The sequence below is a fragment of the Mchenga conophoros genome, linkage group LG4 (genome assembly GCF_057382185.1).
Source record: "Mchenga conophoros isolate Kocher_MC1m ecotype Shallow Benthic linkage group LG4, M_conophoros_male_GT1.1, whole genome shotgun sequence".
Lineage (NCBI taxonomy): Eukaryota > Metazoa > Chordata > Actinopteri > Cichliformes > Cichlidae > Mchenga > Mchenga conophoros.
Genome location: NC_140529.1, coordinates 19,227,865 through 19,252,601, shown reverse-complemented (window position 1 = coordinate 19,252,601; position 24,737 = coordinate 19,227,865). Strand labels below are relative to the sequence as shown.

The following is a 24,737-nucleotide window of genomic DNA, read 5'->3' as shown; positions in this document are numbered from 1 at the left end:
TTTCTTTTCCAGGCAATTCGTTTTTTGTGTGAATATTTCTGTTTGCTTTTTTGTGGCGCGCAGTTGCTCTTCCAGTGAGATCTTTTCAGCCAGTGCCTGATTGTGTGCCGTTTTTACTTTATGCCTGTCCACTGCTGTCTTTCTGTGTTCTTCCTTCTCTTTACTTAGTGTCACAGTTCGGCTGTGTGGCAGGCAGGAGAAGGACCCAAACGCAAACTCACAGAGTCAAAAGTTAAACTCAAAAAACACAGCTTTATTGCTGGCGTGGAGTGGGACACGAAAAACAATACAAAATAACCTAAACTGGGAAAAACTAAAGCACAAGGAGCCACAGGGAAAAATCACACAGCTATGATGGAGGACGCAACACTGACAAAGAGAAACATGGGGCTTAAATACACTGAGGGATAACGAGGGGGAATGAGCCACAGGAGGAGAGCACAGCTGAGAGTAATTAAGCAGGACGAGGCAAGGGAAGCAAAACTAGAAACATTAACATAGAACAGACTGTGAAAGTAAAACAGGAAACACACTGACGGAACTCAAGACATGTGGACTTAACAGACTGGGGGAGACAGAACATAGGGATCTGAAACATGGAACAGAAAGGCACAGTAGATCAACATAAACATAACAACGCCACAGGGGAAGAGTAAAACTGAACACGATGAACACAGAAACACCAGACCTCTTCACAATAAAACAGGAAACATAATGAGACGTAGACATGACAACCCAAACTTCACAATGTATATCAAAACGTAAAGGGAAAACAGTTTGATGAGCTGTATAGTGAACTGAAACTGAAACAAAACGAAGCCTATCATTAGGAATAGTGACTTTTTACAACTTCAGTTCTTTTTTCACTCAGTAGGTGGCAGCAAACTACAAACAATGGTTGCATTTTACACTCATCCGTTTTCATTAGAGGCAGAACCCAGAAGCACATCCAGGTTTAGGTCTACTGCTTGGTGCTACACAGAAACAGGCTGAACAGACTGGAACTCACATGAATTTGGACGAATCGAAGTAAGAATGTCACTTCTGCTCAATTGAATTGATTATCATGACCCTCACTAATAGCCACCTTAATAAGTTAAGAGCAATGTGCCAAAGTAGTATAAATATTTTAACTTTTGGAAAATCCAGCAGGTTGATTAAGTGATTTCACATCATGTGTTCAAACGGCTTGTCAGTTTTTAATATATCCCATGTGCGCATACTTAAGCTTTAAAAAAATACAGTCCAATGACCTGATAGATGTTTGCTGAACATTGTGGTTTACATCAGCACTTAAATTAAATCATACAGAACCTGTTTTGTGTGGGCTGTTCGATACCATGAAGCAAGACCTCTGAACATCTCACTTTTTACACACAAACACACACATCCAAGCAAACAGTGTTTTATGTGCTGTGAGATTTATAATATTATTTTATGCCATGTTAGACCCCTAATTAAAGATTGTGAATTATTATGTAGTTTTAGTTTGCATTATTCTCCTGAATTAGGAGAGGGTGATAACTATTGCATTTGTTAAACTGATTTGCATTACACTGCTGATTTATTGTGAATGGATGATATTGTTTCATGATGCATTATACTGCTGAGTTATAAGAAATACTGTTTGCAGAAAAGTCATCGCCTTATTTGTCTGATTAGAAGAGAACGGAACATGCTGGAGTTTTCTGCCCCATCTCAGCAGGAGCAGATAAACAGGGAGCCAAGGTCGTAGCTTAGGCGCCGTGTGAGAGAAAGCATGTGAATGTTTAGGCTTTTATGATAAGGTGGGGGCACCAGAGGCTATAAGAGTTTGATCAATGCTCCACCATTTTGAGATCTGAGGCTGTCTGCATACAGTGTCCATCTCCCACGCGTGTGATCATTAAAATCATCGTTTGACTTAACCCGGCCGGACCAGTGTTGTTATTGTGGTTTTTCCTCTTGTCTCCATCCCCAATTTTTGAACTCGTAACAGTGCTGTCGTCTAAAATATTATAAATTTGCCTAAAATAGAAGTGTTTAAAACTTCTATACAGATCCTGTGCAGCTGCAAAGCAAAAATAAAAAACTCCCTCCAGGCAGAAGCGGCCATTTTCGTATGTGGGGAAGACCCCCACAAAAACAGAGGGGACAGGCTGGCACCAGAACACCACGGATGTGCCCCGAGATGAGTGTGAAAATGTGATTATCAACAAGCCCACCTGGGCTTCAGGTAGGCCACACGCTTGTCCAGAGTTCACTTTGTCTTCAAGCTTTTTAATTTAAAACATAAACTGAGGCCTACCCCAAGCTGAAAGAAGGCAGATTATGTCCTCAGATAAAGCAAGCAATGAGGGCGAAGCAGAGAAAGTACCTGCACAATACATTCACATAAATCTAAATGGAATTTCTTTGAGGACACAAACATCTGGGGAGTAAACAGCTGTTTCAATACCTAATCACAGATGATGAGGACGAAGTCGAAGTCCTGCAAGGACTGCTGGAAACAGCAAAAGAAAAGGTGGTACGTCAGGAATTTCACAACAGCCAAGTTGTTGAATTATTATTGAAACGCCACAAAGAGGAAAAAAATAAGATGCAGCAATTTTACGAGGAAAATACTAAAAAAAACTCGAAGACAAAGCCAATGCTGCAGACAGAAAGTTAGAAGAGGTCATGGAAATGTATGATTCCAAAATAGAAAAGCTTGAGAGAACAGTAAAAAATAGTAGAGGTGTGGCCGTCAATGCGGTTAAAGAACGCGAGGAACAACATCAATCCTCGCAGTGTTGGATTGAGGGTCTTCTGACACGTAATACAAAGTTACAGGACGAAAATGAATTGATGGATAAAACCGTGAAAGAATTAACAGACGAGAAAGATCAAATGGGCAAAGTAATAGACAACCAAAAGGCCCAGAATATGGAGATCAAACGGAAATGTCAGAGAAATATTAGGGCTCTGGCCTTTGAAAAGAAAATGAAGGCTATGGTCGAAGATGAAGTTGATTCTTTGAAAAAGAAAAATGAAGACCTAAAAAAGGCCCTAAGCACAGAGCAGGAAAACCACAGAAAGACAGCAGTGGACAGGTATAAAGTAAAAACGGCACACAATCAGGCACTGGCTGAAAAGATCTCACTGGAAGAGCAACTGCGCGCCACAAAAAAGCAAACAGAAATATTCACACAAAAAACGAATTGCCTGGAAAAGAAAAAGCGCCACTTCCAAGAGGAATTGTACCAGTGCGTTTTGTCCTTTGAAAAGGCATTTCCACATGCAGGTCACTTCAGAGAAAAAGAAAAGGTGGAATTTAGGGATATATTCCACAACTTGAAAAAGAAATACGTAGACGGTGTGGAAGGCATCCCCTTTGTTGGAACAACGAAGGAGTTTCTTGAAAAACAGCTGAACTGTCTACGTATCAGATGCAAGGATCTAGATGCAGCTTTACTAGATAAAACACGGGAGCTGGAATCATTTAAAAAGCAGTACAATGATATGGTAAAGTCTTCCGAATACGCTTTATTCAAACAAAAACAGGAGCTCATTGGACCAGTGAACCAGATGATCAGAAAAGCTGGCAATGAAGAAAAAGAGATAGGTCATCTAAAATCTAGAGTGAAAGACGTTCAACTCCAGCTTAAATTAGAAAAACAGAAAGGACAAAAGCTCGCACCGTTGGTCCATAGAGGCGTGATGGGGAGATGTTATGGGGAGACTCCGACTCCGTCTCAGATCTTTCCACAGATTAAACCTCGTCCACCTCCAGTGCAAACTAAATTTATTCAAGTGGCTCCAAAACACCCTGGCAGACGAAGGCCTTCCCCAGAGTCTCCATCAACACCACCTTTCCTCAATTCTTATGATGTATTACCACCAATTGGAATAGGCCATTAGAAGTATACTTCATCTTGTCTCCCTCTATTCTCTTTCCATCACCCCCAACCGGTCGCAGCAGATGGCCGCCCCTTCTTGAGCCTGGTTCTGCCGGAGGTTTCTTCCTAAAGGGAGTTTTTCCTCCCCACTGTCGCCCAGTGCTTGCTCAAAGGGGATCTTTGGATTGTTGGGGTTTTCTGGCTTTTTCTGTAGTGTTTTCACCTTACAGTATAAAGCAGCTTGAGGAGACTGTTGTTTTGCCATGATGCAATATAGTATTAAATATGACTACATTTTAAAAACATCTATTATAGCATCAAAGTAAAACAAAAAAACTAAATGAAATGAATCAAAATGTCTAATCTGGCAAAACAAGAAAAGAAAAAAGGTTTCACCTTTAAATAAAAATCCAAATCACAAACACATTCTGATTTTTGTTGTGTGTGTTTTTTTGTGTGTGTTGTCACGTATAAAATCTTTGCACTCTGTCTCGGTGTCTGCCCGGCCGGCTCCGCAAGGCTACATATGTTTATTGTGTTGCTGCTTTCTTCCACTCGTCATTCTGCCTGGGCGGAGCTCAGGCCCACGCACCTGTCTGCAATTACGCTGCAACGTGTCCTGTCTGTATGGAGACTGAGAGCTGCCAGAGTAATAATGTAGATACAGGCCTCTTTCTCCTTCTGCTGCTGTTCATGCTTTTATTCCATTGATGTTGCTATCATTTGTAAATATATTTATTTGCTCTTATTTTATCAATTTACTGTCGTTCATGTATTTAATCTTCTTTGTATTTAAATATGATTTTTTTTAAGTAATGCCGCGAGATGGACAGTTAAATAAAGGTTTCATTGAATTAAAAAAAAGATTTAAAGATGACTGGTGGCGGAAGCAGAGCACAGACTGTCTGTGAGAATCTATCGCCATCGTGTGGTGCAGAGATATATTGCCATTGAATTTAGACAACGAAAGCTTGGCTCACAGAGCAGCTGCAACACGAACAAAAAACATTAAATAGCAACATGATATATTATATTATATTATATTATATTATATTATATTATATTATATTATATTATATTTATAGCTGTCGAAATTAACGCGTTAATTGCGATAATTAAATTTTGGAATTAATTACGTTAGAATATTTAACTATTTAGCGCAACACGCAGATAAGTCGCTCCCATAATTCCACTTGATTTGTTTACCGCGCCACTGAAAATGGAGAAGCAGGAAGCGGATGGCCTTCTGGATGGGGAATTTAAATACAAGAAGAACATAGATGGGACAATAAACAAACGCGTTGTAATTTGCACTCACTGTAGTAAAGAGTTTCAATTTCACCGTTCAAATTCGACCTTAAAATACCACCTTAATGCCAAACACGCGTTTGTCGGGGCAGCAGCTTCACCCGGCCTGCGTCAGACCACTCTTAGTGAACGCAGGCCACTCGGTAAGTCTTCTTTGGACAAACTGACCGACAATATAGCCAAATGGATAGCAAAGGACTGCAGACCGCTAAGCATTGTGGAGGACAAGGGCTTTGCGGATGTTTTAAAGGTTGCATCTCAGGACGCGTCCTACAAGCCCCCAGCGAGAAGCACAATAACAATTCGAATCCACGAACTGTATGAAACGGAGAAAAAGAAAAAAGAAGAGGCTTTAGTTCACACAGAATGCGTGGCTCTGACAGGAGACCACTGGACATCATTGAGTAATGACAATTACCTGGGAGTTACTGCGCATTTAATCACTGAAGCCTGGGGTCTGACATCCTTTGCGCTGACTATAATGAAAACGGAAGAGCGGCACTTTGCGGAGGCTTGTGCAGAGCAGTTCCAGACTGTTGCTCGCAGGTGGAGAATTGAGGAGAAGGTGACAACAGTAGGCACGGACAGTGCGCGCAATATGATCGCCGCGGCTCGCATCATGCCATTCAATCACATGCCGTGTACCGCGCACATTCTACAGAGATGCATCACAGTGAGTCTCGCAGACAGTGGCTTTGTCACTGCGCTGGCCAAATGCCGCAAAATTGTTGGCCATTTTAAGCACAGCCCAGCAAACACAGCAGAGCTGAACGCAGAGCAGGTGTCACTGGGGCGCAAGCAGGAGCCGTTGGCCCAGGACGTGCCTACGCGCTGGAACTCCACGCTGGAGATGGTGAAGCGCTTGATCCGCAACCAAACTGCAGTAACCGCGACTCTGGATAAACAAAAGCATAAACTTGTCCTCCTGACGCCTCCAGAGTGGGACAAACTCCAGAGACTGGAGACACTTCTAGAGCCCTGCAGGTGAGCCTGTCATTGTGACCATAATTGTAGGTTTAGATTAAATGTATCAAACATACATCTTAAATCAGTTTTGTTATTATGAAAATGTCTTATTTAAAAAATAAATGAAATCAAATATTTTATTAATATTACCTAGTATTAAAAAGCTTTTTTTAATTTGCTGTCTTATCTGTGTGTGTGTGTGTGTGTAAATGGCCTGCATTTGTATAGCGCTTTTCTAGTCCATAGGACCCCAAAGCGCTTTACACTACATTCAGTCATTCACCCATTCACGCACACATTCACACACTGGCGATGGCAAGCTACATTGTAGCCACAGCTGCCCTGGGGCGCACTGACAGAGGCGAGGCTGCCGGACACAGGCGCCACCGGGCCCTCTGACCACCACCAGTAGGCAAACACGGGGTTAGTATCTTGCCCAAGGATATTTGGCATGCAGCCAGGAGGCAGCCTGGGATCGAACCACCGACCTTCTGATTAGTGGCTGACCTGCTCTGCCACCTGAGCTACAGCCACCCCATGTGTGTATGTGTGTATTCCACTGCAGATATGTGACTGAACTGCTGGGAGGAGAGGCCTACGTCTCCTGCTCTGTAGTTCTACCAGCCTTCTGCCACCTGCGCCGTGTCATGGAAGTAACTGATGAGGACCCTGCATATGTGGTGAGGTTTAAAGAGAAGTTTAAGGAAGACCTTGCTTCCCGCCAGGAACATACCAACTATGCATGGCTCCAGATCGCAACTGCACTGGACCCACGTTTTAAAGACCTACGCAGTGTGCCCAAGACTGACAGAGAAGCAGTGTGGACCACACTGGCAGGCATGCTGCATGAAGACTCTCCTAGAAGATCACACACTGCAGAAGAAGGTCCAGCCAAGAAGACTGCAACCCCCCCCCCACTGTGCTTTGCCCTGATATCTGCAGTGTGAGGTTGGATCGCTCATTCTCATCCTCACACTGATGCCACTTATTTCGGTCTTTGTTTGACATAAAAGGGCATATTTGTCACTTTATTGCAACTATATTTGCACTCTTGAGCTCCTTCATTCACTGACTGATCATAAAGTTATTACTTGCGTTATGTATTCATCCGTTTGAACATAATTAATGAAGCCACATGTAATCACTAAAATTTGTATTTTGGGTACAATAAGAGAGTTTCAGATGGAATGCTGTTTTGTTTTGTTTAAATTTCACCAACTTGCTGATGCCCACGGTTGTGAGTGCGGCTTCTTGCTGTACATGGGTGGATGGTTGTAAATCACATCACAGATGCCAAAAACCTCTCAAACCAAGCCCCCTTGCCGGTGATGCTGTGCGCAACCTCGTGACGGAGTCAAGCATATTCAAAACACCCCCTCACCTCCCGTGTCAAACTCAAATGTCAGCCTATTTCATGTGTCACTTTTGGAGCAGTTGCCATCCCGACGAGCCATGGAGAAGTTCGTGTTTGTGTTATTTTACTTATTTGGTGTTCTGGTGTGTTTGGGCACCGGTCAGCACCATCGTGTTGAGCACGTGTTGGACCGTGGACACACCGGATTCAGTGGGAGAATAACGGTCAGGTGTACAGTTTACTGAGCACTGGGACTCAGTATCGTTTACCAGCACAGACACGGAGACGCGCTCAGCTTCTATTGAGAGCAAACAACCAAATGAACCCTCCGGCTGCGTCCAGTAGACGAGACACACCGTCTGGGCCGGGAGCTTTCCGAGCATTCAGACTCTTAAACTGCTTCCTCGCATCTGCTTCATGAATATGAAGGGTTGTGGTGGGAGGAGGTGGTGTGAAATCCTCTTTTGTGTGGGGTGAGGAGGGGGGTGTTGTAAAAGTCCCCAAGAGCAATGATGAGAGAGTCCGGGAATGTCCGCTCCATGTGCAGTATCTGCTCCGCGAGTGCGCACTGAGCTGCCTGCGCATCCGCATCTGGCGGGATGTAAACAGCGGCCAAGATGAATGAAGCAAACTCCCGCGGAGAATAAAACGGTTTGCAGTGAATAAAAAGGTATTCCAGAGAGGAAGAGCAGTGCTGAGCAATCACTGTTACATCTGTGCACCAGCCACTATTAATGTAGAAGCAGACACGTCCACCTGTGGTCTTACCAGAGAGAGAGGCCTGCCGGTCCGCGCGCAGCAGATGAAAGCCCTCCAGCTTGAGCGCGCTGTCCGGGATGTCCTCACAGAGCCACGACTCCGTAAAACACAAGACACAGGAGGAGGCAACGTCTCTGTTCATGCTTCTCATCAGGGCCAGCTCGTCCATCTCATTCCTGAGTGAGCGTACGTTGGAAAGGAAGATCCCAGGAAGAGCAGTTCGCAGTCCGCGTCTCCTCAGACGCACGAGTGCGCCGGCTCGCTTTCCTCGCTTTCGGCGTCTCACTTTCCTGATCAGAGTCTGCAGTAAATCTGCCGCAGATGCGACAAATATTGGAAGTAAATCCACAGGTGTTGTAGTCCTGTAGTTAAGAAGCTCTTCTCTAGTGTAAGAATATCCAGAGGAGTGCCCAGACACAGAAGTTATGCACAAAAACAAAACAGAAGTAACGCACTGAAGCACCGGGGCATCCATACGCGGCGGCGCCATCTTGGAACAAGGGACTTGTCTTTGAAAGGTAGAGTGTTAATTACTAAAGCTGAAGGGATATCCCGATGAACATATGCTGCTCTCTCCTTACATCTGGATAAGAAAAGTAGTAAAGATATTGACCGTATGCTCTTTAATTTTATATGGAAAAACCGTACGCACTATATTAGAAAAACTGTTGTGATGAATAAGTACGAATCAGGTGGGCTTAACGTCTTAGACTTTTCTACTTTAAATAACACTTTCAAAATTAATTGGGCCAAACATTTTCTTAAAACCCTACCTCTATCTGGAACTTTATACCATACCACATTTTCTCTCGTTTTGGTGGCTTTACTTTTATTTGAAATTGTAATTACAATGTTGAGAAAGTCCCTGTAAAGCTTTCATCCTTCCATAAGCAGGTCCTCTTAGCGTGGACCCTCATTTATAAACACAACTTCTCACCTCACAAATACCTTATCTGGAACAACAGAGATATTTTATAGAAAAATAAATCACTTTTCCTGGAAACTTGGCTCCAAAATGGGATCCTATTGGTGGCTCAGCTGGTTAGTAAAGAGGGACAACTACTTACTTACAACGACTTTATTGCACTATATAATTTTCCAATCAGTGTTCCAGATATCAAGCGGAAGACAGTCTGGATGGTCCCCCATAAATATTTGATTGTAAATAAGGTGAAAGAAGTCTCTTTTAAAATTCGACATACATGTTATCCAGCCAGTCACTACATGGTCAAATTCAAAAGGGACATAAATACTAATTGTACTTTCTGTGGGGATCATCCAGAAACGGTGACACATCTTTTTTGGTACTGTTCTTTTACACAGAGATTCTGGAAGGAATTTAGCAGCTTTGTTATTGTCCATATTTTAAGGGAGTTTTCTTTACGATGGGAAAATGTTTTATTCTGTTTCTTTAAGTTCCCCAAGAAGTATGAGAAATGTTTTTTATGATTAATTTCTTAATACTTTTAGCTAAATTTTTTATCCATAAATGTAAGTTTACTAACAAAACACCATATTTCTGTCATTATTTTAAGGATGTGCACATGCACATACAATCAATATCAGACTGCACCAACAAAAAGGCTCTCACAACAATATATGTATGTGAATTTTTGCGTGTATTCTTATAATTGTTACCTTTTTCTTTCACCCTTGGCTTTTTGTGTTCATGTTCTGTTGTATACTTCATCTGTTCGTATGTTGTATACTCATTGTTTGTTAAATAAAGTTTTAAAAAAAAAAGACACGCTTTGTTTAGACCCCCAAAATCCTTTCCACGCCCACCCCCGTGACATCACGCTCCAAAGCCCTGTTACGTCACAGAACGTGGTGATGTCATAGTGACAGTCCTTTCATCCTTTGATGTTCAAGTCTATAAATAGAGGACAGCTGTCAAAGGGAATTCATTAAGCTATCGTTTTGTTGGAGTGATACAGCACATAAAAAAGCAGAAATGAGTTCGAAAGCTAACAAAGACAGAAATGTTAATTTCTCGAAAACAATGGTTAAAAAAAGTGAAAAAGAAAAAGAAACATATGCCAGACAGTTCGAGCAAAGACTGCAGCCAATGATCGACGAGGTTGAAAAGCTCAAAACTGAGCTTGACTACTTCAAAAACCTGCATACAGTCAATAAGAAACGGATCGAGGATCTAACAAAAGAAAACAATGAACTTTTGCAGAATAATAAGCTGCTGGGTTCGGTCTTGGATGACAGGACAAACATCGCAGACAGGTTGGACTCGATAAAAGATGACCACGAAGCTCTGGTAAAGTTCCGCGCAGAGACGGAGAAAACTCTGGCTGAGCTTAAAGAAAAACACGAGGACGAAGTCCAAGTCCTGCAAGGACTGCTGGAAACAGAGAAAGAAAAGGTGGCACGTCAGCAATTTCACAACAGCCAAGTTGTTGAATTATTATTGAAACGCCACAAAGAGGAAAAAAATAAGATGCAGCAGTTTTACCAGGAAAATACTAAAAAACTGGAAAACAAAGCAAATGCTGCAGACAGGAAGTTAGAAGAGGTGATCAACATGTATGACTCCAAAATAGAAAAGCTGCAGACGGCAGTAAAAAATAGTAGAGGTGTGACCGTCAATGCGGTTAAGGAACGCGAGGAAGAACGTCAATCCTCGCAGGGTTGGATTGACGGTGTTTTGTGGCATAATACACAGTTACAAGACGAAAATGAATTTATGGTTAAAAACATGAAAGAATTAACAGAGGAGAAAGGTCAAATGGGCAAAGTGATAGACGACCAAAAGGCCCAGAATATGGCGATCAAGCAGAAATGCCAGAGTAATATTAGAGCTCTGGCCTTGGAAAAGAAAATGAAGGCTATGCTTGAAGACGAAGTTGATTCTTTGAAAAAGAAAATTGAAGACGTCAAAAAGGCCCTAAGCACAGAGCAGGAAAACCACAGAAAGACAGCAGTGGACCGGCACAAAGTAAAAGCGGCACACAATCAGGCACTGGCTGAAAAGGTGGCGCTGGAAGAGAAACTGCGCTCCACAAAAAAGCAACGGGAAAGATTTATATCCAAAGTGAATTGGCTGGAGAAGAAAGAGCGCTACTTCCAAGAGGAATTGTGCCAGTGCGTTTTGTCCTTTGAAAAGGCATTTCCACATGAAGGTCACTTGAGAGGAAAAGAAAAGGTGGAATTTAGGGATATGTTCCACTACTTGAAAAATAAATACGTAGACGGAGTGGAAGGCACCCCCTTTGTTGGAACAACGAAGGAGTTTCTTGAAAAACAGCTGAACTGTCTACGTATCAGATGCAAGGATCTAGATGCAGCTTTACTAGATAAAACACGGGAGCTGGAATCATTTAAAAAGCAGTACAATGACATGGTAAAGTCTTCCGAGTACGCTTTATTCCGACAAAGAGAGGAGCTCATTGGACCAGTGAACCAGATTATCCAAAAGGCTGCCAATGAAGAAAAAGAGATAGGTCATCTAAAATCTAGAGTGAAAGACGCTCAACTCCAGCTTAAATTAGAAAAACAGAAAGGACAAAAGCTGGCATCGTTGGACCATAGAAGCATGATGGGGAGATGTTCTGAGGAGACTCCGTCTCAGATTAATCCTCGTCCACTTCCAGGGAAAACTACATTTATTCAGGTACGTCCAAGACACCCTGGCAGAAGTGCAGGTATGGCTTCCCCAGTGAATCCTCCTGTAGAGTCTCCATCAACACCACCTTTCCTCAATTCTGATGATGGATTACCACCAGTTGATTGTTAAAAATTAACTGCTAAAATAGGCCATTAGAAGTATACTTCATCTTGTCTCCCTATATCATGGGTGGGCATTCTCAGTCCACGAGGGCCGGTGTCCCTGCAGGTTTTAGATCTCACCTTGGCTCAACACACCTGAATCACATGATTAGTTCGTTACCAGGCCTCTGGAGAACTTCAGGACATGTTGAGGAGCTAATTTAGCCGTTTAAATCAGCTGTGTTGGTTCGAGGACACATCTAAAACCTGCAGGGACACCGGCCCTCGTGGACTGAGATTGCCCACCCACCCCCAACCGGTCGCAGCAGATGGCCGCCCCTTCTTGAGCCTGGTTCTGCCGGAGGTTTCTTCCTAAAGGGAGTTTTTCCTCCCCACTGTCGCCCAGTGCTTGCTCAAAGGGGATCATTGGATTGTTGGGGTTTTCTGGCTTTTACTGTAGTGTTTTTACCTTACAGTATAAAGCAGCTTGAGGAGACTGTTGTTTTGCCATGATGCAATATAGTATTAAATATGACTACATTTTAAAAACATCTATTATAGCATCAAAGTAAAACAAAAAAACTAAATGAAATGAATCAAAATGTCTAATCTGGCAAAACAAGAAAAGAAAAAAGGTTTCACCTTTAAATAAAAATCCAAATCACAAACACATTCTGATTTTTGTTGTGTGTGTTTTTTTGTGTATGTTGTCACGTATAAAATCGTTGCACTCTGTCTCGGTGTCTGCCCGGCCGGCTCCGCAAGGCTACATATGTTTATTGTGTTGCTGCTTTCTTCCACTCGTCATTCTGCCTGGGCGGAGCTCAGGCCCACGCACCTGTCTGCAATTACGCTGCAACGTGTCCTGTCTGTATGGAGACTGAGAGCTGCCAGAGTAATAATGTAGATACAGGCCTCTTTCTCCTTCTGCTGCTGTTCATGCTTTTATTCCATTGATGTTGCTATCATTTGTAAATATATTTATTTGCTCTTATTTTATCAATTTACTGTCGTTCATGTATTTAATCTTCTTTGTATTTAAATATGATTTTTTTTAAGTAATGCCGCGAGATGGACAGTTAAATAAAGGTTTCATTGAATTAAAAAAAAAGATTTAAAGATGACTGGTGGCGGAAGCAGAGCACAGACTGTCTGTGAGAATCTATCGCCATCGTGTGGTGCAGAGATATATTGCCATTGAATTTAGACAACGAAAGCTTGGCTCACAGAGCAGCTGCAACACGAACAAAAAACATTAAATAGCAACATGATATATTATATTATATTATATTATATTATATTATATTATATTATATTTATAGCTGTCGAAATTAACGCGTTAATTGCGATAATTAAATTTTGGAATTAATTACGTTAGAATATTTAACTATTTAGCGCAACACGCAGATAAGTCGCTCCCATAATTCCACTTGATTTGTTTACCGCGCCACTGAAAATGGAGAAGCAGGAAGCGGATGGCCTTCTGGATGGGGAATTTAAATACAAGAAGAACATAGATGGGACAATAAACAAACGCGTTGTAATTTGCACTCACTGTAGTAAAGAGTTTCAATTTCACCGTTCAAATTCGACCTTAAAATACCACCTTAATGCCAAACACGCGTTTGTCGGGGCAGCAGCTTCACCCGGCCTGCGTCAGACCACTCTTAGTGAACGCAGGCCACTCGGTAAGTCTTCTTTGGACAAACTGACCGACAATATAGCCAAATGGATAGCAAAGGACTGCAGACCGCTAAGCATTGTGGAGGACAAGGGCTTTGCGGATGTTTTAAAGGTTGCATCTCAGGACGCGTCCTACAAGCCCCCAGCGAGAAGCACAATAACAATTCGAATCCACGAACTGTATGAAACGGAGAAAAAGAAAAAAGAAGAGGCTTTAGTTCACACAGAATGCGTGGCTCTGACAGGAGACCACTGGACATCATTGAGTAATGACAATTACCTGGGAGTTACTGCGCATTTAATCACTGAAGCCTGGGGTCTGACATCCTTTGCGCTGACTATAATGAAAACGGAAGAGCGGCACTTTGCGGAGGCTTGTGCAGAGCAGTTCCAGACTGTTGCTCGCAGGTGGAGAATTGAGGAGAAGGTGACAACAGTAGGCACGGACAGTGCGCGCAATATGATCGCCGCGGCTCGCATCATGCCATTCAATCACATGCCGTGTACCGCGCACATTCTACAGAGATGCATCACAGTGAGTCTCGCAGACAGTGGCTTTGTCACTGCGCTGGCCAAATGCCGCAAAATTGTTGGCCATTTTAAGCACAGCCCAGCAAACACAGCAGAGCTGAACGCAGAGCAGGTGTCACTGGGGCGCAAGCAGGAGCCGTTGGCCCAGGACGTGCCTACGCGCTGGAACTCCACGCTGGAGATGGTGAAGCGCTTGATCCGCAACCAAACTGCAGTAACCGCGACTCTGGATAAACAAAAGCATAAACTTGTCCTCCTGACGCCTCCAGAGTGGGACAAACTCCAGAGACTGGAGACACTTCTAGAGCCCTGCAGGTGAGCCTGTCATTGTGACCATAATTGTAGGTTTAGATTAAATGTATCAAACATACATCTTAAATCAGTTTTGTTATTATGAAAATGTCTTATTTAAAAAATAAATGAAATCAAATATTTTATTAATATTACCTAGTATTAAAAAGCTTTTTTTAATTTGCTGTCTTATCTCTCTCTCTCTCTGTGTGTGTGTGTGTGTGTGTGTGTGTGTGTGTGTGTGTGTGTGTGTGTATTCCACTGCAGATATGTGACTGAACTGCTGGGAGGAGAGGCCTACGTCTCCTGCTCTGTAGTTCTACCAGCCTTCTGCCACCTGCGCCGTGTCATGGAAGTAACTGATGAGGACCCTGCATATGTGGTGAGGTTTAAAGAGAAGTTTAAGGAAGACCTTGCTTCCCGCCAGGAACATACCAACTATGCATGGCTCCAGATCGCAACTGCACTGGACCCACGTTTTAAAGACCTACGCAGTGTGCCCAAGACTGACAGAGAAGCAGTGTGGACCACACTGGCAGGCATGCTGCATGAAGACTCTCCTAGAAGATCACACACTGCAGAAGAAGGTCCAGCCAAGAAGACTGCAACCCCCCCACTGTGCTTTGCCCTGATATCTGCAGTGTGAGGTTGGATCGCTCATTCTCATCCTCACACTGATGCCACTTATTTCGGTCTTTGTTTGACATAAAAGGGCATATTTGTCACTTTATTGCAACTATATTTGCACTCTTGAGCTCCTTCATTCACTGACTGATCATAAAGTTATTACTTGCGTTATGTATTCATCCGTTTGAACATAATTAATGAAGCCACATGTAATCACTAAAATTTGTATTTTGGGTACAATAAGAGAGTTTCAGATGGAATGCTGTTTTGTTTTGTTTAAATTTCACCAACTTGCTGATGCCCACGGTTGTGAGTGCGGCTTCTTGCTGTACATGGGTGGATGGTTGTAAATCACATCACAGATGCCAAAAACCTCTCAAACCAAGCCCCCTTGCCGGTGATGCTGTGCGCAACCTCGTGACGGAGTCAAGCATATTCAAAACACCCCCTCACCTCCCGTGTCAAACTCAAATGTCAGCCTATTTCATGTGTCACTTTTGGAGCAGTTGCCATCCCGACGAGCCATGGAGAAGTTCGTGTTTGTGTTATTTTACTTATTTGGTGTTCTGGTGTGTTTGGGCACCGGTCAGCACCATCGTGTTGAGCACGTGTTGGACCGTGGACACACCGGATTCAGTGGGAGAATAACGGTCAGGTGTACAGTTTACTGAGCACTGGGACTCAGTATCGTTTACCAGCACAGACACGGAGACGCGCTCAGCTTCTATTGAGAGCAAACAACCAAGTGAACCCTCCGGCTGCGTCCAGTAGACGAGACACACCGTCTGGGCCGGGAGCTTTCCGAGCATTCAGACTCTTAAACTGCTTCCTCGCATCTGCTTCATGAATATGAAGGGTTGTGGTGGGAGGAGGTGGTGTGAAATCCTCTTTTGTGTGGGGTGAGGAGGGGGGTGTTGTAAAAGTCCCCAAGAGCAATGATGAGAGAGTCCGGGAATGTCCGCTCCATGTGCAGTATCTGCTCCGCGAGTGCGCACTGAGCTGCCTGCGCATCCGCATCTGGCGGGATGTAAACAGCGGCCAAGATGAATGAAGCAAACTCCCGCGGAGAATAAAACGGTTTGCAGTGAATAAAAAGGTATTCCAGAGAGGAAGAGCAGTGCTGAGCAATCACTGTTACATCTGTGCACCAGCCACTATTAATGTAGAAGCAGACACGTCCACCTGTGGTCTTACCAGAGAGAGAGGCCTGCCGGTCCGCGCGCAGCAGATGAAAGCCCTCCAGCTTGAGCGCGCTGTCCGGGATGTCCTCACAGAGCCACGACTCCGTAAAACACAAGACACAGGAGGAGGCAACGTCTCTGTTCATGCTTCTCATCAGGGCCAGCTCGTCCATCTCATTCCTGAGTGAGCGTACGTCGGAAAGGAAGATCCCAGGAAGAGCAGTTCGCAGCACTCCTCAGACGCACGAGTGCGCCGGCTCGCTTTCCTCGCTTTCGGCGTCTCACTTTCCTGATCAGAGTCTGCAGTAAATCTGCCGCAGATGCGACAAATATTGGAAGTAAATCCACAGGTGTTGTAGTCCTGTAGTTAAGAAGCTCTTCTCTAGTGTAAGAATATCCAGAGGAGTGCCCAGACACAGAAGTTATGCACAAAAACAAAACAGAAGTAACGCACTGAAGCACCGGGGCATCCATACGCGGCGGCGCCATCTTGGAACAAGGGACTTGTCTTTGAAAGGTAGAGTGTTAATTACTAAAGCTGAAGGGATATCCCGATGAACATATGCTGCTCTCTCCTTACATCTGGATAAGAAAAGTAGTAAAGATATTGACCGTATGCTCTTTAATTTTATATGGAAAAACCGTACGCACTATATTAGAAAAACTGTTGTGATGAATAAGTACGAATCAGGTGGGCTTAACGTCTTAGACTTTTCTACTTTAAATAACACTTTCAAAATTAATTGGGCCAAACATTTTCTTAAAACCCTACCTCTATCTGGAACTTTATACCATACCACATTTTCTCTCGTTTTGGTGGCTTTACTTTTATTTGAAATTGTAATTACAATGTTGAGAAAGTCCCTGTAAAGCTTTCATCCTTCCATAAGCAGGTCCTCTTAGCGTGGACCCTCATTTATAAACACAACTTCTCACCTCACAAATACCTTATCTGGAACAACAGAGATATTTTATAGAAAAATAAATCACTTTTCCTGGAAACTTGGCTCCAAAATGGGATCCTATTGGTGGCTCAGCTGGTTAGTAAAGAGGGACAACTACTTACTTACAACGACTTTATTGCACTATATAATTTTCCAATCAGTGTTCCAGATATCAAGCGGAAGACAGTCTGGATGGTCCCCCATAAATATTTGATTGTAAATAAGGTGAAAGAAGTCTCTTTTAAAATTCGACATACATGTTATCCAGCCAGTCACTACATGGTCAAATTCAAAAGGGACATAAATACTAATTGTACTTTCTGTGGGGATCATCCAGAAACGGTGACACATCTTTTTTGGTACTGTTCTTTTACACAGAGATTCTGGAAGGAATTTAGCAGCTTTGTTATTGTCCATATTTTAAGGGAGTTTTCTTTACGATGGGAAAATGTTTTATTCTGTTTCTTTAAGTTCCCCAAGAAGTATGAGAAATGTTTTTTATGATAAATTTCTTAATACTTTTAGCTAAATTTTTTATCCATAAATGTAAGTTTACTAACAAAACACCATATTTCTGTCATTATTTTAAGGATGTGCACATGCACATACAATCAATATCAGACTGCACCAACAAAAAGGCTCTCACAACAATATATGTATGTGAATTTTTGCGTGTATTCTTATAATTGTTACCTTTTTATTTCACCCTTGGCTTTTTGTGTTCATGTTCTGTTGTATACTTCATCTGTTCGTATGTTGTATACTCATTGTTTGTTAAATAAAGTTTTAAAAAAAAAAGACACGCTTTGTTTAGACCCCCAAAATCCTTTCCACGCCCACCCCCGTGACATCACGCTCCAAAGCCCTGTTACGTCACAGAACGTGGTGATGTCATAGTGACAGTCCTTTCATCCTTTGATGTTCAAGTCTATAAATAGAGGACAGCTGTCAAAGGGAATTCATTAAGCTATCGTTTTGTTGGAGTGATACAGCACATAAAAAAGCAGAAATGAGTTCGAAAGCTAACAAAGACAGAAATGTTAATTTCTCGAAAACAATGGTTAAAAAAAGTGAAAAAGAAAAAGAAACATATGCCAGACAGTTCGAGCAAAGACTGCAGCCAATGATCGACGAGGTTGAAAAGCTCAAAACTGAGCTTGACTACTTCAAAAACCTGCATACAGTCAATAAGAAACGGATCGAGGATCTAACAAAAGAAAACAATGAACTTTTGCAGAATAATAAGCTGCTGGGTTCGGTCTTGGATGACAGGACAAACATCGCAGACAGGTTGGACTCGATAAAAGATGACCACGAAGCTCTGGTAAAGTTCCGCGCAGAGACGGAGAAAACTCTGGCTGAGCTTAAAGAAAAACACGAGGACGAAGTCCAAGTCCTGCAAGGACTGCTGGAAACAGAGAAAGAAAAGGTGGCACGTCAGCAATTTCACAACAGCCAAGTTGTTGAATTATTATTGAAACGCCACAAAGAGGAAAAAAATAAGATGCAGCAGTTTTACCAGGAAAATACTAAAAAACTGGAAAACAAAGCAAATGCTGCAGACAGGAAGTTAGAAGAGGTGATCAACATGTATGACTCCAAAATAGAAAAGCTGCAGACGGCAGTAAAAAATAGTAGAGGTGTGACCGTCAATGCGGTTAAGGAACGCGAGGAAGAACGTCAATCCTCGCAGGGTTGGATTGACGGTGTTTTGTGGCATAATACACAGTTACAAGACGAAAATGAATTTATGGTTAAAAACATGAAAGAATTAACAGAGGAGAAAGGTCAAATGGGCAAAGTGATAGACGACCAAAAGGCCCAGAATATGGCGATCAAGCAGAAATGCCAGAGTAATATTAGAGCTCTGGCCTTGGAAAAGAAAATGAAGGCTATGCTTGAAGACGAAGTTGATTCTTTGAAAAAGAAAATTGAAGACGTCAAAAAGGCCCTAAGCACAGAGCAGGAAAACCACAGAAAGACAGCAGTGGACCGGCACAAAGTAAAAGCGGCACACAATCAGGCACTGGCTGAAAAGGTGGCGCTGGAAGAGAAACTGCGCTCCACAAAAAAGCAACGGGAAAGATTTATATCCAAAGTGAATTGGCTGGAGAAGAAAGAGCGCTACTTCCAAGAGGAATTGTGCCAGTGCGTTTTGTCCTTTGAAAAGGCATTTCCACATGAAGGTCACTTGAGAGGAAAAGAAAAGGTGGAATTTAGGGATATGTTCCACTACTTGAAAAATAAATACGTAGACGGAGTGGAAGGCACCCCCTTTGTTGGAACAACGAAGGAGTTTCTTGAAAAACAGCTGAACTGTCTACGTATCAGATGCAAGGATCTAGATGCAGCTTTACTAGATAAAACACGGGAGCTGGAATCATTTAAAAAGCAGTACAATGACATGGTAAAGTCTTCCGAGTACGCTTTATTCCGACAAAGAGAGGAGCTCATTGGACCAGTGAACCAGATTATCCAAAAGGCTGCCAATGAAGAAAAAGAGATAGGTCATCTAAAATCTAGAGTGAAAGACGCTCAACTCCAGCTTAAATTAGAAAAACAGAAAGGACAAAAGCTGGCATCGTTGGACCATAGAAGCATGATGGGGAGATGTTCTGAGGAGACTCCGTCTCAGATTAATCCTCGTCCACTTCCAGGGAAAACTACATTTATTCAGGTACGTCCAAGACACCCTGGCAGAAGTGCAGGTATGGCTTCCCCAGTGAATCCTCCTGTAGAGTCTCCATCAACACCACCTTTCCTCAATTCTGATGATGGATTACCACCAGTTGATTGTTAAAAATTAACTGCTAAAATAGGCCATTAGAAGTATACTTCATCTTGTCTCCCTATATCATGGGTGGGCATTCTCAGTCCACGAGGGCCGGTGTCCCTGCAGGTTTTAGATCTCACCTTGGCTCAACACACCTGAATCACATGATTAGTTCGTTACCAGGCCTCTGGAGAACTTCAGGACATGTTGAGGAGCTAATTTAGCCGTTTAAATCAGCTGTGTTGGTTCGAGGACACATCTAAAACCTGCAGGGACACCGGCCCTCGTGGACTGAGATTGCCCACCCACCCCCAACCGGTCGCAGCAGATGGCCGCCCCTTCTTGAGCCTGGTTCTGCCGGAGGTTTCTTCCTAAAGGGAGTTTTTCCTCCCCACTGTCGCCCAGTGCTTGCTCAAAGGGGATCATTGGATTGTTGGGGTTTTCTGGCTTTTACTGTAGTGTTTTTACCTTACAGTATAAAGCAGCTTGAGGAGACTGTTGTTTTGCCATGATGCAATATAGTATTAAATATGACTACATTTTAAAAACATCTATTATAGCATCAAAGTAAAACAAAAAAACTAAATGAAATGAATCAAAATGTCTAATCTGGCAAAACAAGAAAAGAAAAAAGGTTTCACCTTTAAATAAAAATCCAAATCACAAACACATTCTGATTTTTGTTGTGTGTGTTTTTTTGTGTATGTTGTCACGTATAAAATCGTTGCACTCTGTCTCGGTGTCTGCCCGGCCGGCTCCGCAAGGCTACATATGTTTATTGTGTTGCTGCTTTCTTCCACTCGTCATTCTGCCTGGGCGGAGCTCAGGCCCACGCACCTGTCTGCAATTACGCTGCAACGTGTCCTGTCTGTATGGAGACTGAGAGCTGCCAGAGTAATAATGTAGATACAGGCCTCTTTCTCCTTCTGCTGCTGTTCATGCTTTTATTCCATTGATGTTGCTATCATTTGTAAATATATTTATTTGCTCTTATTTTATCAATTTACTGTCGTTCATGTATTTAATCTTCTTTGTATTTAAATATGATTTTTTTTAAGTAATGCCGCGAGATGGACAGTTAAATAAAGGTTTCATTGAATTAAAAAAAAGATTTAAAGATGACTGGTGGCGGAAGCAGAGCACAGACTGTCTGTGAGAATCTATCGCCATCGTGTGGTGCAGAGATATATTGCCATTGAATTTAGACAACGAAAGCTTGGCTCACAGAGCAGCTGCAACACGAACAAAAAACATTAAATAGCAACATGATATATTATATTATATTATATTATATTATATTATATTATATTATATTATATTATATTTATAGCTGTCGAAATTAACGCGTTAATTGCGATAATTAAATTTTGGAATTAATTACGTTAGAATATTTAACTATTTAGCGCAACACGCAGATAAGTCGCTCCCATAATTCCACTTGATTTGTTTACCGCGCCACTGAAAATGGAGAAGCAGGAAGCGGATGGCCTTCTGGATGGGGAATTTAAATACAAGAAGAACATAGATGGGACAATAAACAAACGCGTTGTAATTTGCACTCACTGTAGTAAAGAGTTTCAATTTCACCGTTCAAATTCGACCTTAAAATACCACCTTAATGCCAAACACGCGTTTGTCGGGGCAGCAGCTTCACCCGGCCTGCGTCAGACCACTCTTAGTGAACGCAGGCCACTCGGTAAGTCTTCTTTGGACAAACTGACCGACAATATAGCCAAATGGATAGCAAAGGACTGCAGACCGCTAAGCATTGTGGAGGACAAGGGCTTTGCGGATGTTTTAAAGGTTGCATCTCAGGACGCGTCCTACAAGCCCCCAGCGAGAAGCACAATAACAATTCGAATCCACGAACTGTATGAAACGGAGAAAAAGAAAAAAGAAGAGGCTTTAGTTCACACAGAATGCGTGGCTCTGACAGGAGACCACTGGACATCATTGAGTAATGACAATTACCTGGGAGTTACTGCGCATTTAATCACTGAAGCCTGGGGTCTGACATCCTTTGCGCTGACTATAATGAAAACGGAAGAGCGGCACTTTGCGGAGGCTTGTGCAGAGCAGTTCCAGACTGTTGCTCGCAGGTGGAGAATTGAGGAGAAGGTGACAACAGTAGGCACGGACAGTGCGCGCAATATGATCGCCGCGGCTCGCATCATGCCATTCAATCACATGCCGTGTACCGCGCACATTCTACAGAGATGCATCACAGTGAGTCTCGCAGACAGTGGCTTTGTCACTGCGCTGGCCAAATGCCGCAAAATTGTTGGCCATTTTAAGCACAGCCCAGCAAACACAGCAGAGCTGAACGCAGAGCAGGTGTCACTGGGGCGCAAGCAGGAGCCGTTGGCCCAGGACGTGCCTACGCGCTGGAACTCCACGCTGGAGATGGTGAAGCGCTTGATCCGCAACCAAACTGCAGTAACCGCGACTCTGGATAAACAAAAGCATAAACTTGTCCTCCTGACGCCTCCAGAGTGGGACAAACTCCAGAGACTGGAGACACTTCTAGAGCCCTGCAGGTGAGCCTGTCATTGTGACCATAATTGTAGGTTTAGATTAAATGTATCAAACATACATCTTAAATCAGTTTTGTTATTATGAAAATGTCTTATTTAAAAAATAAATGAAATCAAATATTTTATTAATATTACCTAGTATTAAAAAGCTTTTTTTAATTTGCTGTCTTATCTCTCTCTCTCTCTGTGTGTGTGTGTGTGTGTGTGTGTGTGTGTGTGTGTATTCCACTGCAGATATGTGACTGAACTGCTGGGAGGAGAGGCCTACGTCTCCTGCTCTGTAGTTCTACCAGCCTTCTGCCACCTGCGCCGTGTCATGGAAGTAACTGATGAGGACCCTGCATATGTGGTGAGGTTTAAAGAGAAGTTTAAGGAAGACCTTGCTTCCCGCCAGGAACATACCAACTATGCATGGCTCCAGATCGCAACTGCACTGGACCCACGTTTTAAAGACCTACGCAGTGTGCCCAAGACTGACAGAGAAGCAGTGTGGACCACACTGGCAGGCATGCTGCATGAAGACTCTCCTAGAAGATCACACACTGCAGAAGAAGGTCCAGCCAAGAAGACTGCAACCCCCCCCCCCACTGTGCTTTGCCCTGATATCTGCAGTGTGAGGTTGGATCGCTCATTCTCATCCTCACACTGATGCCACTTATTTCGGTCTTTGTTTGACATAAAAGGGCATATTTGTCACTTTATTGCAACTATATTTGCACTCTTGAGCTCCTTCATTCACTGACTGATCATAAAGTTATTACTTGCGTTATGTATTCATCCGTTTGAACATAATTAATGAAGCCACATGTAATCACTAAAATTTGTATTTTGGGTACAATAAGAGAGTTTCAGATGGAATGCTGTTTTGTTTTGTTTAAATTTCACCAACTTGCTGATGCCCACGGTTGTGAGTGCGGCTTCTTGCTGTACATGGGTGGATGGTTGTAAATCACATCACAGATGCCAAAAACCTCTCAAACCAAGCCCCCTTGCCGGTGATGCTGTGCGCAACCTCGTGACGGAGTCAAGCATATTCAAAACACCCCCTCACCTCCCGTGTCAAACTCAAATGTCAGCCTATTTCATGTGTCACTTTTGGAGCAGTTGCCATCCCGACGAGCCATGGAGAAGTTCGTGTTTGTGTTATTTTACTTATTTGGTGTTCTGGTGTGTTTGGGCACCGGTCAGCACCATCGTGTTGAGCACGTGTTGGACCGTGGACACACCGGATTCAGTGGGAGAATAACGGTCAGGTGTACAGTTTACTGAGCACTGGGACTCAGTATCGTTTACCAGCACAGACACGGAGACGCGCTCAGCTTCTATTGAGAGCAAACAACCAAGTGAACCCTCCGGCTGCGTCCAGTAGACGAGACACACCGTCTGGGCCGGGAGCTTTCCGAGCATTCAGACTCTTAAACTGCTTCCTCGCATCTGCTTCATGAATATGAAGGGTTGTGGTGGGAGGAGGTGGTGTGAAATCCTCTTTTGTGTGGGGTGAGGAGGGGGGTGTTGTAAAAGTCCCCAAGAGCAATGATGAGAGAGTCCGGGAATGTCCGCTCCATGTGCAGTATCTGCTCCGCGAGTGCGCACTGAGCTGCCTGCGCATCCGCATCTGGCGGGATGTAAACAGCGGCCAAGATGAATGAAGCAAACTCCCGCGGAGAATAAAACGGTTTGCAGTGAATAAAAAGGTATTCCAGAGAGGAAGAGCAGTGCTGAGCAATCACTGTTACATCTGTGCACCAGCCACTATTAATGTAGAAGCAGACACGTCCACCTGTGGTCTTACCAGAGAGAGAGGCCTGCCGGTCCGCGCGCAGCAGATGAAAGCCCTCCAGCTTGAGCGCGCTGTCCGGGATGTCCTCACAGAGCCACGACTCCGTAAAACACAAGACACAGGAGGAGGCAACGTCTCTGTTCATGCTTCTCATCAGGGCCAGCTCGTCCATCTCATTCCTGAGTGAGCGTACGTTGGAAAGGAAGATCCCAGGAAGAGCAGTTCGCAGCACTCCTCAGACGCACGAGTGCGCCGGCTCGCTTTCCTCGCTTTCGGCGTCTCACTTTCCTGATCAGAGTCTGCAGTAAATCTGCCGCAGATGCGACAAATATTGGAAGTAAATCCACAGGTGTTGTAGTCCTGTAGTTAAGAAGCTCTTCTCTAGTGTAAGAATATCCAGAGGAGTGCCCAGACACAGAAGTTATGCACAAA

At 43.4% G+C, this 24,737-nt stretch overlaps 1 pseudogene; it reads right to left on the bottom strand.

The window, feature by feature from the left end:
* LOC146575909 (protein cramped-like) overlaps nt 1-8,386 on the bottom strand; it is a 33,512-nt pseudogene extending 25,126 nt beyond the window's left edge.
* Nucleotides 8,387-24,737: the final 16,351 nt, after the last annotated feature.